Source organism: Canis lupus, chromosome 1 (assembly GCF_048164855.1).
Source record: "Canis lupus baileyi chromosome 1, mCanLup2.hap1, whole genome shotgun sequence".
Taxonomy (NCBI): domain Eukaryota; kingdom Metazoa; phylum Chordata; class Mammalia; order Carnivora; family Canidae; genus Canis; species Canis lupus.
In genome coordinates, this window is record NC_132838.1 from 92,062,351 (window position 1) to 92,074,422 (window position 12,072).

A 12,072-nucleotide genomic window follows, 5' to 3' on the forward strand; every position below is an offset into this window, starting at 1 on the left:
AATACACCTGTATGCACTGGTTCTGCAAGACCCTGTAAATTTACTAGCGCCATATGTAATACAATATGATACAACACCGAGCAATCCGGTAGGACATGTAATATGATGTAATATAATGCAATCCAATATAACATAACAATGCAATATAACAGCAACTAAAATTTATTGAGCGCTCATTGTATAATAGACATGATACAATGTACTTTCCTTGCATGACTACTTATAATGGCATTCACAGAGCATGTTCCATTATCATCCAGAGGTTGGTAACTTGCCCAAAGCCACTTCATCAGATGCTGGACACAAGACTCGGGCTCTGGAGGCAGACAGCCCTGGGCCGTCTGCCTCCAGAGCCCCCCCCCCCCCCCCCCCCGGTTCTACTCCTTTGCTGTCTTCTGCCTTCCATTTGTTTTTTGTCTACTAGGGTGTTAAGGAATGTTGCGGTGACAAGGCCAGGTGGTGGCAACAGACAGGACTGGAAGAGTTTAAGTGAAAAATAGCTCATTTGGGCTCTGGATTGGGAACAAATGTTCGACTGGCTAGAGAAATAAAAGAAATAACACCAAAAAGTTATTTTCATTCTGCCCAAATGTTCAGAGAACAAAATAGTTAAAGGTTTCTTGTTATACACAGTCCAGGAGAGTAAAGAACAGAAGAGGAAATGCTGTACCGATCAGAATTATATAAACAGATAAACTTCTTTTTTCAGCACGGAATCATGCAAATATATGCATGCGTTATGAAGGTTTCACAATTCCCTTGTGTATCTCCACAGTCATTCTCTGCCTGGATAGTTTGTGCATTTACTCATTAACTCAAACATTTTATTCATTCATTCATTCATTCATTTACCTAGTCATCTGTCAGATGTTTATTCAAACTGTTGCATGCAACCCTACCAAAAAGGACAATGAAGGTTTAAGACTTTAAAAAAAAAAAAAATGCTGTCTCCTGACTTAGATGGGATGGAATTAAGAGATGATTTTCCTCTTCAGCTGTACTTTCAGCTCACCATGATTGAAAATGGTTGTCTGCTTTGGACAGACTCCTTTACTCCTCTGGCATGCCACTGGCATACTGTAGGGAGTTACCTGTCCCTGATTTGTGACTGGGACAGTGGGAAGAACAGGGGACATTTGATAGGTTCTCCATCTGTCTGATGGAAGCAAATCTGGTTCAGGGATCCCCTGTGGGTTTCTATAGGATCTCGAAGACTTCAGTTTCCAGGAACTATTGAAAGCAGCTTGGTCCCTTTAAAATTTCCCTCCCACCTATGGAGGGCAGGTGCCTGGGGATTTTCTAATCCCATTGAAGAGCTTCCTCCTGTAACTGGATGGCTGATAGCCGCTTCCCTGATCTGACCTTTTGAATGTCTTGTCTTTCCAGAGCATTTTCTCTGAAAAACCCAGCAATGAGCATCATTCTTGACAGCTCTACAATTGTCCACACCTCTGTATGGACTCTCTTAGGGCTTCTGTTACAAAGTCTCCAGACTAAGGCATTCCCCTCCTCCCAATAACCATCTCATCCTGAGAAGGTGTTCCAGATCATTCCAGATCACTAAAGATGACCTGTGTCAAAAATGGCTCACCAGTGATGGCAAATGCCCTAAGCAGGTTTCTACCTGTGAGGCAGTCTACCTCCATAAGGACTATCCAATTACGATGATGCTCCAGAAAAGTGTGTATTAGTGTGATGGAAAGGACAGTGGAATGAAATTCAGAACACCCCCTCCCTCCATCACCACCAATGCCCTGGATATTTGTTCCTATCCTTTTCTCTGCTCAGATTTTCTCTACAAAATAAATAGTTCAGACAAAGATAAGGCCTTGGGTCCTATCAAGCTTGGACAATCTATGACTTTCCGAGTACTTTGTGTATTACCTGCTTTGGCAGTTTGCACTTAGAACTAGGCTTCAGAGACTTAGCACACCCTAATGTTCACTCAAGTGGCAAGTGTGTTCAGTCTCGGTGGTATACATCTACTCAGCATCTCTGGCTTTTGGAGTGCAGGGGGTAGCTGGCATTCCAGCCTGGGCCTGGGGGATTTACAGCAGCTACTTCATAAAAGGACACTACGGTCTCTTGGGGAACCAGTCTGGCCTCTTGGCAGAGGGGAGCCCAGGAAGAGGGTCCACAGCCAGGAGCTCTGCCCAGGCACAATGCTCCGGGAGGCCACAATCTCAAGCATCTATGAATGGAGAGAGGGGAACAGTCAGTCCCAGTGTGTTTATTTGGAATCCTAAGTCCTATTTGATCTTAGAAACTTGGAAGCTGTAGGACCTGGAAGTGCTAAAGCCCAGAGGCCGTGCAGTGTAGTGGAAAGAGAACTGGCTTTGGAATTGGAAGTTCTTGTTTGAGTCTCAGCTCTGCCCTGACTGGCTACGTGACTACGAGCAGGTCTCCTCACCCTGCTGACTCTGGCTTTTCTTGTCTGTCCGATGATGAGAATTAGGTCTTCCCTGATGATCTCACAGGGCTGGTCTTGGTTGGTTACTTATCCTGCACACAGTGTACAATACCCCGGTAATGTCTCCATCATGATCTGAGGACAATATTAGGGCAGAATGATGATAATATTAGTTTCTGTAGCAAATACAACATTAATAACTATTGCCACCAGCTGTTAAGTTCTTAATATGTACCAAACACTCTGCTAAGGATTGTGGAAACATTATTTCATTGCCGAAGGTCATATGGTTGTGGTAAATCTTATGGCAGGACTCAACACAGACATCCTGACTTCAAAGCCAAAATCTTAACGCTTTGTGCCTGTGCACGCTTCATTCCTTGTGACCAACCAGGCAGATTTCTCTAATAAATACACAAAATAAATTAATCACATCCTTTAAAACAGGCAAACACAACAACTTTAGAGTGTCATACATTAAAAGACATTTTGTGGAGCAGAATTAAATAACAAGGAGAAAAATCCAACCCTGTGTTCACTAATAGTTAAACAACATTGCTTACTCCCTTAAGTAAAGCTTTCTCTTAGGCTTGGACAGAATGGGCCTCCATCCCAACTATCCATCCCCCCCTCTTCCATTCCCTTGAGAAACAACTTGCAAGCACCTGTTTTGTTCCAAGTCCCCAAGCAGTGGTCAGATCCGGTGGTGAATGAGGTGTTTGTGTCCTCAAGGATCATTCCAGAAGAGGGTATTGATAAGCATACAATTAGAGCATGAACACTCTGTGATGGGACATGGGCAGGGTACTAAGGGCAAACAGAAAATAAAAAGTTAACACCATCTGAGATGATCAGAGAAGGCTTCCCAGAAAAGGTGACAACTAAGTTGAGTTAGTCACACTGTTGTAAAGGAAGAGATGAGGCCTTAGCAGGGAAGAAGGAAAAGAGCAGCCCATTTCAGGAGGTTGAAGTATTCCCCATGATAGCTGAGAGGCAAGAGAAGCAAGACCCAATCAAGGAGTCAAAGGAAGTTCCGAATGGCTGAGGAATAGAGTCCAAAGACAGGGGTGGTGAGAGCTGAAAAGGAGGGCCATATATCCTTCACTGTAGTCACACTGGGAATTAATTGAAGTGATTCAAGCTACGGGAATGAGTAGGAGAAATGTGGGTCATCATGTGATTTGTGTGTTTTGAAGGTGATTCTAAACACAGCATGGGGAATGGTTTAGTAAGGGGCAAGGATGATGACAGCTTACAGAAGATAGAACCCCTCGGAAATTATTTGGAATAATTCAGCCAGAAGATGAAGATGACTCCTCGGGGTCTGGCAGTGGGAATGGGGAGGAGATACCATGTAGAAGGTGTAGTGAGCTGATGTGATCTAGATTGGTCCCTTGGTCCCTGAGAATAAGGGCTGATCTGTTTTGTGCCAGGTTCTTTCTAGTTAAGACGGAATGGCTTTGTGTCCTCAAATTTCCGAATCCATCATCTCCTGCTTTTTGACATCCCTCATCTCTTCCCTTGTATTTTTTTTAATGTTTCATTGTATTAATCAGGGCTATGTGAACTGCTGTATCAAATTCAGAACTTTCAGTGGTTTATCACAATAGAAGGTTCTTTCTTGTTCATATGGGACTCTTTGCAGGCACATCTGTGGCTTCCCTCTGCATGCAGGTTCAGGAAACAGACCTTGTTCAATTGTATGGCTTTGTCATCCTCTAGGGTCCCAGTGTTTTAGCACCCATCTAATAGAGGGGGCATGGGAGAGGGAGAAAATATCCTTGCTGCTTAAAAACCTCATTTCTGTGTCCCTAGTGAGAGCTCATCATGTTTATCTTCTACTAGTTGACAGTTGCTGATTGTGGGGATGGCACAAATATTTCATTCCTCTGGTTTAGACACTGAGAGAGGATGACACCCTCTAAGACACAACACAGAAAGGATGACTCATGAGCTTTTCATCACAGGTTAAGCCATGACCATTGTGCTATCACTGAGCAAAGGACACCTGAGAGATGGATGATCTGGGCTCAAGTTGGGGCTCCCTCGGCAACTTACAGCATGACTCGTGCCAGTCACTTAGCCTCTCTGGGCTCCAGTTTTCTCATCACTAAAACAAATGGACTGGGATACACTGGTGTTGCTCCAAGTGTATTCTGTAGGACATTAGTTCCATGAGATTTTCTGGGGAAAACCTTTACTAGTCAAATAGGTGTGAGATATCCTGTGAACTTGAAACCTCTCCTGGAGGATAGTCCTGGCTCGTGGATGTATTGAAGGGTCTGGGAAATCCTGTGCTAAGGAACCTTATTTGGCCTTCACGTTGACCTTTCCTAAAGTTGGGACATGGAATTTACATATCCAGGTATTAATTTCTGTAGTTAATGTTTTACCACTAATCAGTGGAGCTGTAGCATAGAGAGGTGTGGCCTGAAGTCAGGCAGAATGAGTTCTTTCAGCCTCAAAAAAGGGAAAAAGAAGGAGAAGCTGAGAATTGTGCTAAGAAGACTGGTACCTTTCATGTGCTGAAAAGCTATGAGAAAATTGACTGCACTGTGCCTAAATATCCCTTTTCTGTCATCATGGGTATCCCACAAACTCCCAGGGACCAACCCCTGGACAGTGGAGCATCTGGATGGAAGTGGGATTGTTTCTGCCTGTAAGACTCTACCTAGGTCCCTCCACTATCTACATGGGCCCATCTCCTGTAAACAAGCCTCTAGTGAAGAGTTAAAGTCATTTTACCAGAAAGACAGAGAAGGGAGACTTTTTTTTTTTTTTTAAGATTTTATTCATTTATTCATGAGAGACCGAGAGAGAGAGAGAGAGAGAGAGAGAGAGAGAGAGAGGCAGAGGCAGAGACACAGGCAGAGGGAGAAGCAGGCTCCCTGTAGGGAGCCCAATGTGAGACTCCATCCCCGGGCTCTGGGATCATGCCCTGAGCCAAAGGCAGATGCTCAACCACTAAGCCACCCAGGCGTCCCAAGGGAGATGTTGTAACACATTCTGACTTTAACTCTTCATCTAAAGAAGTATTTTTATTTAAGGCTAAAAATGGTCTATATGTCCTGAACCATTTTTTTTTTTTTCTTTTCAGAGAAGACCAAAGCAGCCGGGAATTGTGAGCTGGTTTCTGGGACATTTTAATAACTTAAAACCAGGAGTGAATGTATTTTATACAAGTTAAACATGTTCAAATGATCTTTTACACGTAACAGCTTTTTTGAGATATAACTCATATAATCATATGTTTCACCTCTCTCTTGAAAGTACAGAATTCATCAAGTTGTAAAATCATAATCAAATTTATTTTTTAAAGACTTTATTTATTGATGAGAGACACAGAGAGAGGCAGAGACACAGGCAGAGGGAGAAGCGGGCTCCCTGCAGGGAGCCTGATGCAGGACTTGATCCCAGGACCCGGGAATCACGACCTGAGCCAAAGGCAAATGCTCAACCAGTGAGTCACGAGGTGCCACTCAATTTTATTTTTTTTTAAGTAGGCTCCATGCCCAATGCGGGGCTTAAACTTGGGACCCTGAGATCAGGAATCATCTACTCTACTGACTGAGCCTGCCAGGCACCCCCATAGCCAATTTTAGAACACTTTTTATTACTTCTAAAAGAAATCCCATGCCCATCAGCAGTCTCTCTCTTTTCTCCCAAGGCCTGAACCCCTAGACAACCACAAAGTACTTTCTGTCTCTCCAGATTTGTCTAAATTGGACATTTCATATAAAGAGAATCACGTGGTCTTTTGTGACTGACTTCTTTCATTTGGCAAAATGTTATCATGATTCATCAATGCTGTAGCATGTATCAGTACTTCATTCTTGTTTTTGACTGAATGAATACTATTCCATTGTGTGGCTGTACCACATTTCATTCATTCATTCATTCATTCATTCATCAGTTTATGGATATTTAGATTATTCTACTTTTTGGATATAATGAATAATGCTGTTATGAACATTCATGTGCAAGTTATTGTGTGAACATGTGCTTTCATTTTTCTTGACTACATGCCTAGGAATCACATTTCTGGGTAATACGACAACGGTTGAACATTTCTAGAAACTCCCAGGCCATTTTCCAAAGTGACAGCACCATGTTGCATTCCCATCAGCAGTATATGAGGGTTCTAATCTCATCACCACTTGTGTTGTCTTTTTAATAATAGCCATCCTCATGGATATGAAGTAGTTAGTATCTCACTATCATTTTTATTTCTATTTCCCTGATGACTAATGATGTCAAGTGTATTTTATTGTGCTTAGTGGTCATTTGTAAATCTTCTTAGGGAAAATGTCTATTTAGATCTTTTGCCTACTCTTGAACTGTTTTTAAAAAAATTATTGAGTTTTTTTTTTAAAAGATTTTATTTATTTATTCATGAGAGACAGAGAGAGGCAGAGACAGAGGAAGAGGGAGAAGCAGGCTCCATGCAGGGAGCCCAACGTGGGACTCGATCTCAGGTCTCCAGGATCACACCCTGGGCCAAAGGCAGACACCCAACCGCTGAGCCACCCGGGCTGCCCCAATTATTGAGTTCTAAGAGCTCTTTATCACTTATCAAATATATATCTTGCAAATATTTTCTCCTATGGATTGTCTTTTAACTTTCTTAGTGGTGTTCTTAATGGTGTAGCAAAAAAACTTTTTGATGAAATTAATTTACCCATTTTTGGTGTTGCTTAGTCTATTCTCTATATTTAACCGTTGACTAATCCAAGGTCGTGAAAATTTATGCCTGTGATTTTTTTCTAAGTATTGTTTATTTTTAGTTCTTTCATTTACCTTGTAACATTTAGTGTGAGTTAATTTTTATATATAATGTGAGTTAGGGGTCCACCTTCATTCCTTTGCTTATGAATATCCAGTTGTCCCAGCATCATCTGTTGAAAAGACTGTCCTTTCCTCTAATGAATGTCTTCTCTTTTTTGTTTTTTTAAGATTTTATTTATTTATTCATGAGAGATGCAGAGACACAGGCAGAGGGAGAAGCAGGCTCCATGCAGGGAGCCTGATATGGGACTTGATCCCGGGACTCCAGGATCACGCCTTGGGCCGAAGACAGGTGCTAAACCGCTGAGCCACCCAGGGATCTCCACACTGAATGTCTTCTTAACCTCATTGAAATCAGCTGACCATTAGTGTGAGAGTAAAATCTGAATTTTTAATTCTATTCACTTGCTCTGTATATTTGCATTTATGCTGGTGTCACACTGTCTTGATTATTGTAACTTTGCAGTCAATTTTAAAACTGGAAAGTTTAAGTCCTCCAGGTTTGTTCTTTTTCAAGATTGTTTTGGCTGTTCTAAGGTCCCTTAAATTCCCATATGAGTTTTAGGAACAGCTTGCCAATTTCTATTAAAAAGCCAGTTTGGATCTGACAGAGATTGTGTTGAATCTATAATTAATTTGAGGAGTATTGTTATATTAATGATGTTGAATATTGTTCAATATCATTATTTTCTAATCAGGTATTAGAAAATACATTCAGATTTTTTCTAATCAGGATATTTTCTAATCAGGTATTAATTTCTTTCAGCAGTATTTTGTAGTTTTCAGAATATAATTTTTGGAATTTTTTTGTGAAATTTATTCTTAAGTATTTTATTTTTTTTTATGCCATTGTGAATGAAATTATTTTCTTAATTGCATTTTTGGATTTATTCCTTACTTTTGTGTTGAAACACAATTGATTTTTGTGTATTGATCTTAGAACCTGCAACCTTCCTGAACACATTTGCTAGTTCTAATAGTTTTAAGTGTATTCCTTAGGATTTTCTATATACATGATGATATCATCTGTAAACAGAGATAGCTTTACTTCTTCCTTTAGAATCTGATGCCTTTTTTTCTCATTATTTTTTTTGTCTAATGTAACTAATTGTCTGACACTATTATGTTGAATGAAGTGGTGTGAACACTTATCCTGGTCTTGTTCCTGATACTGGGGGAGGGAGGAAGCATTTAGATTTTTTTCTTTTAAGGATAATGAAACATGGACCAAAATGTGGCTGACCATGAGTGAATTGGAAATGGTGGACATACCTTGGTTTACTGTAGAGGAAGAGATTCAAAGACTTAGAGAGGTTGGAATGTTAGAGTGGATTTGTTATGTAAAGCCTACTCTTCCTCCCTGGGAGGACCCAAAAGCTAGACCTTCCACTAGCATTGTGAGGAATAAATATGTGAGGAGAGCTGACCACTCTTCTCCGTAGGCTAGAGTTCACAGTGGAAACTGCAGTCAATGAATCAGGAAACTGAAATGCAATGGGTATAATTGGATCCTGAGTGGCAGGGGCTCCACCACCAAAGGGCAAGTGGAATGGCTACTATAATATACAGTAAAGTCAAAGCAGCAATGGGTAGTCTGACTTGTGTAGAACTATGGCTCTGGCTAATTAATCACAATGAGAAGTAAAATTTACAGGAAGCTTACTAAATTTTTGTTTGGTACAAGCAGAAAAACTTTAAGCCAAATGAAAAAAAGAAAGTTTAACCTGAATCCTAAAAACAGTCATGGTCTTAAAATCAGTTCCCAGACTTGAGCCAACTTATAGACCCACAACCCATTAATGAGGAGGGGGTTGTGTCTCCTTGAGGAAAGACCTCAGTACACTACCAAAACTTTACGCTGTTAATCTTTCTCCCAGTTCCCCTGATGGGACCTATAGCCTTTTACCAGAGTAATTGTATATTGAGGAAAGGAAATAATTAGACCCTTTGGGGATTACTGGAAACTGGTCTAAACTAAGTCCAAGAGACCCAACATCTGTGACTGTACCCCATCAATCAGTGGAGGCGCTTATGGAGGTCAGGTGACCAATGGAGTTTTAGATCAGGCCCATCTCTCAGTGGATCCCTGAACCCTCCCTGTGGTGATTTTCTCCGTTAAAGAATGCATAATTAGAATAGGCATACTTATCAACTGGTGGAATCTTCCTGTTTATTCTTCTCTTTAGGTCTGGGTTTTTCATAGGTACTCTTTTTTCAGATTGAGGATGTTCCTTTCTAGTCCAACTTAGTTATGTGTTTCTGTCACAAAGGGATTATTTTATTTTGTTAAATTTTTTTTAGCTACTATTGAGATGATTGTGTGTTTTTTGTCATTTATTTTTATTAAAACATATATTAATCATACTTGGATGTTGAACCAGTCTTATATTTTTGCAATAAATCCCTCTGGTTATGGTGTATAATCCTTTTTATATCCTGATCATGATTTATGACCTTTTAAAAAATATGTTGTTTGATTTTCTTTGCTAGTATTTTATTGATTTCTCTACCTGTATTCGTAAGAGATACTGATCTGTAGCTTTCTTGTTATCTTTGGTTTTGGTATCGAGGTAATACTGACCTCATAAAATGTATTGAGAAATGTTCCTTCCTCTTCTATTTTTATGAAGAGTTTGTGAAGTATTGGTATTGATTCTTTTTTAATGTTTAGTAGAATTCTTTAGTGAGTCCTGGGTTTTTCTTTGTGTATAGTTTTTTAAAAAAATATATTACTAATCTCTTGTTATAGATCTATTCAGATTTTCTATTCCTTTTTGAATTAGTAGTTTGTACCTCCCTAGGAATTTATCCAGTCCATCTGGATTATCTGTTTTGTTGGCATACCATTGCCCATAGTGTATCTTTGGGTTTTTTTTCATTTCTGTAAGGTCAGTACTTTTGTTCCCTCTTTCATCCTAATTTTGGTAATGGAATGTTCTCTCTTTTTTGTTAGTCTAGCTAAAGGTTTTAATTTTTTTTTTCCCAAACAATCTTGGTTTTGTTTATTTTACCCCCTGGTTTTCTATTCTCCATTTCATTATTTGTACTGTAATCTTTATTATTTATTTATTTTTGCTTGTTTTAAAGTTAGTGCATCTTCTTTTTCCAGTGTCTTATGGTGGAATGTTAGGTTATTTATTAGAGTTTTTTGTTTTTGTTTTTGTTTTTTTTTTTTTAACATAGGGTATAAATTTCCCTTTCGGCACTGCTTTAACTGCATCCCATAGATTTTTCTACACTGTATTTTAATTTTTATTCATTTCAAAGTATTCTATAATTTCCTTTGTGGTTCCTTCTTTGGCCTATTGGATATTTAGGAGTGTGTTGTTTAATATCAACATATTTCTGAATTCCTTTAATTTCTTTCTGTTACTGACTTCTAAGTTGATTCCATTGTGGAGATCATTAGTTCTATGATTTCAATCCTCTTAAATTTATTGAGGCTTGTTTTACTGCCTAGCATATGATCTGTCATGGGGAATGTCTCATGTGCACTTGTGAAGAATGTATATTGTGTTGTTGGCAGGTAGAGTCTCTGTTAGGTTTAACTAGTTTATAGTGTTGTTCAGCTCTTCTCTTTGTCCATCTTCTGCCTTTTTGGTTTATTTATTATTGGAATTGGAGTAGTAAAGTCTTCAACCATTGTTGATTGTCAGTGTTTGACATTGTTAATTGCTTTATGTGTTTTAGGCTCTGTGTTAGGTACATATATGTTTGTTATCTTTCTTGATAGACTGAATCTTTTGTAATAATTAAATGTTTCTCTTTAACATTTTTTTTTGTTTTAAATCCTATTTTGTCAGATAATAGTCACTTCAGCTTTCTTATGGTTACTGTTGGTATGATCTTTTGTTTAATCCTTTTACTTACAATTTATTTGTATCTTTGAAATTAAAATGTGTCTCTTGTAGATGGCATATAATTGAGTCTTTTTATTCAGTTTGACAGTCTCTGCTTTTTGATTGGAATGTTCAGTCCATTCACACTTATGTTACTGTTCACAGAGTTAGATTTACATCTGTCATTTTACATTTTGTTTTCTATATAGACATTAGTTTTCTAATGCCATCATAACAAAGTATCATGAACTGGAGAGCTTATCACACACAACACAAACAACAAATAGAGGCCCGAAGTTCTGAGATCAAGTTGTCAATGGAGTTGGTTCTTTCTTTGGCTCTCTTTGGTCTCTCTCTTTGGCTTTTTTTTTTTTTTTTTTTTAAGATTTTATTTATTCATTCATGAGAGACACAGGCAGAGGGAGAAGCAGGCTCCATGCAGGGAGCCTGACGTGGGACTTGATCCCAGGTCTCCAGGATCAGGCCCTGGGCTGAAGGTGGCACTAAACCACTGAGCCACCCAGGCTGCCCTCTCTTTGGCTTTAAAAAATCCATCTTATCCTTCTCTCTGTTCACATCATCTTCTCTCTGTCTTCATGTGTCCAGATTTTTGTTTCTTATAAGGGCGCTAGTTGTATTGGATTAGGGCTCACCATAATGACCTCGTTTTAACTGTATTCCCTCTGTAAAAACCCTGTTGCCAAATAAAGTAATATTATGAGGTGAGGGATTAGGACTTCAACATATGAATTTGGGGGGGACATAATTGAATCCATAAGATTTTGTTCCTGAATTCTTCTACTTCTTTCTTTTGAATATTTTCTAGTGTGACATTACATTATATGTATTTTTGAGTTAGTTACTTATTGGTTGCTCTGGGATGTACCATCTGTATCTTAATTTTCAGACTGCATGTCAGATTTATCCTGTATTTCAGTGAAATACTAGAAAAGTTACTCCTATATAGCTCTATTGTTTCTCCCCTTTTATGTGCTGCTATTGTTATACATATCACATCTATGTAACAAACCCCCAAAT

The 12,072-nt window shown here is 39.1% G+C and overlaps 1 long non-coding RNA gene across 1 annotated transcript in view; it reads right to left on the minus strand.

Moving 5' to 3' along the window:
* Nucleotides 1-383: 383 nt before the first annotated feature.
* Nucleotides 384-12,072, minus strand: part of LOC140640365 (uncharacterized) — a 150,604-nt gene continuing 138,915 nt past the window's right edge. The window contains exons 6-7 of the long non-coding RNA XR_012037065.1: nt 3,076-3,217; nt 384-2,545 (exon numbers count right to left, since the gene is read on the minus strand). This is a non-coding gene — a long non-coding RNA (uncharacterized lncRNA). The remainder of the gene's footprint in view (nt 2,546-3,075; nt 3,218-12,072) is intronic.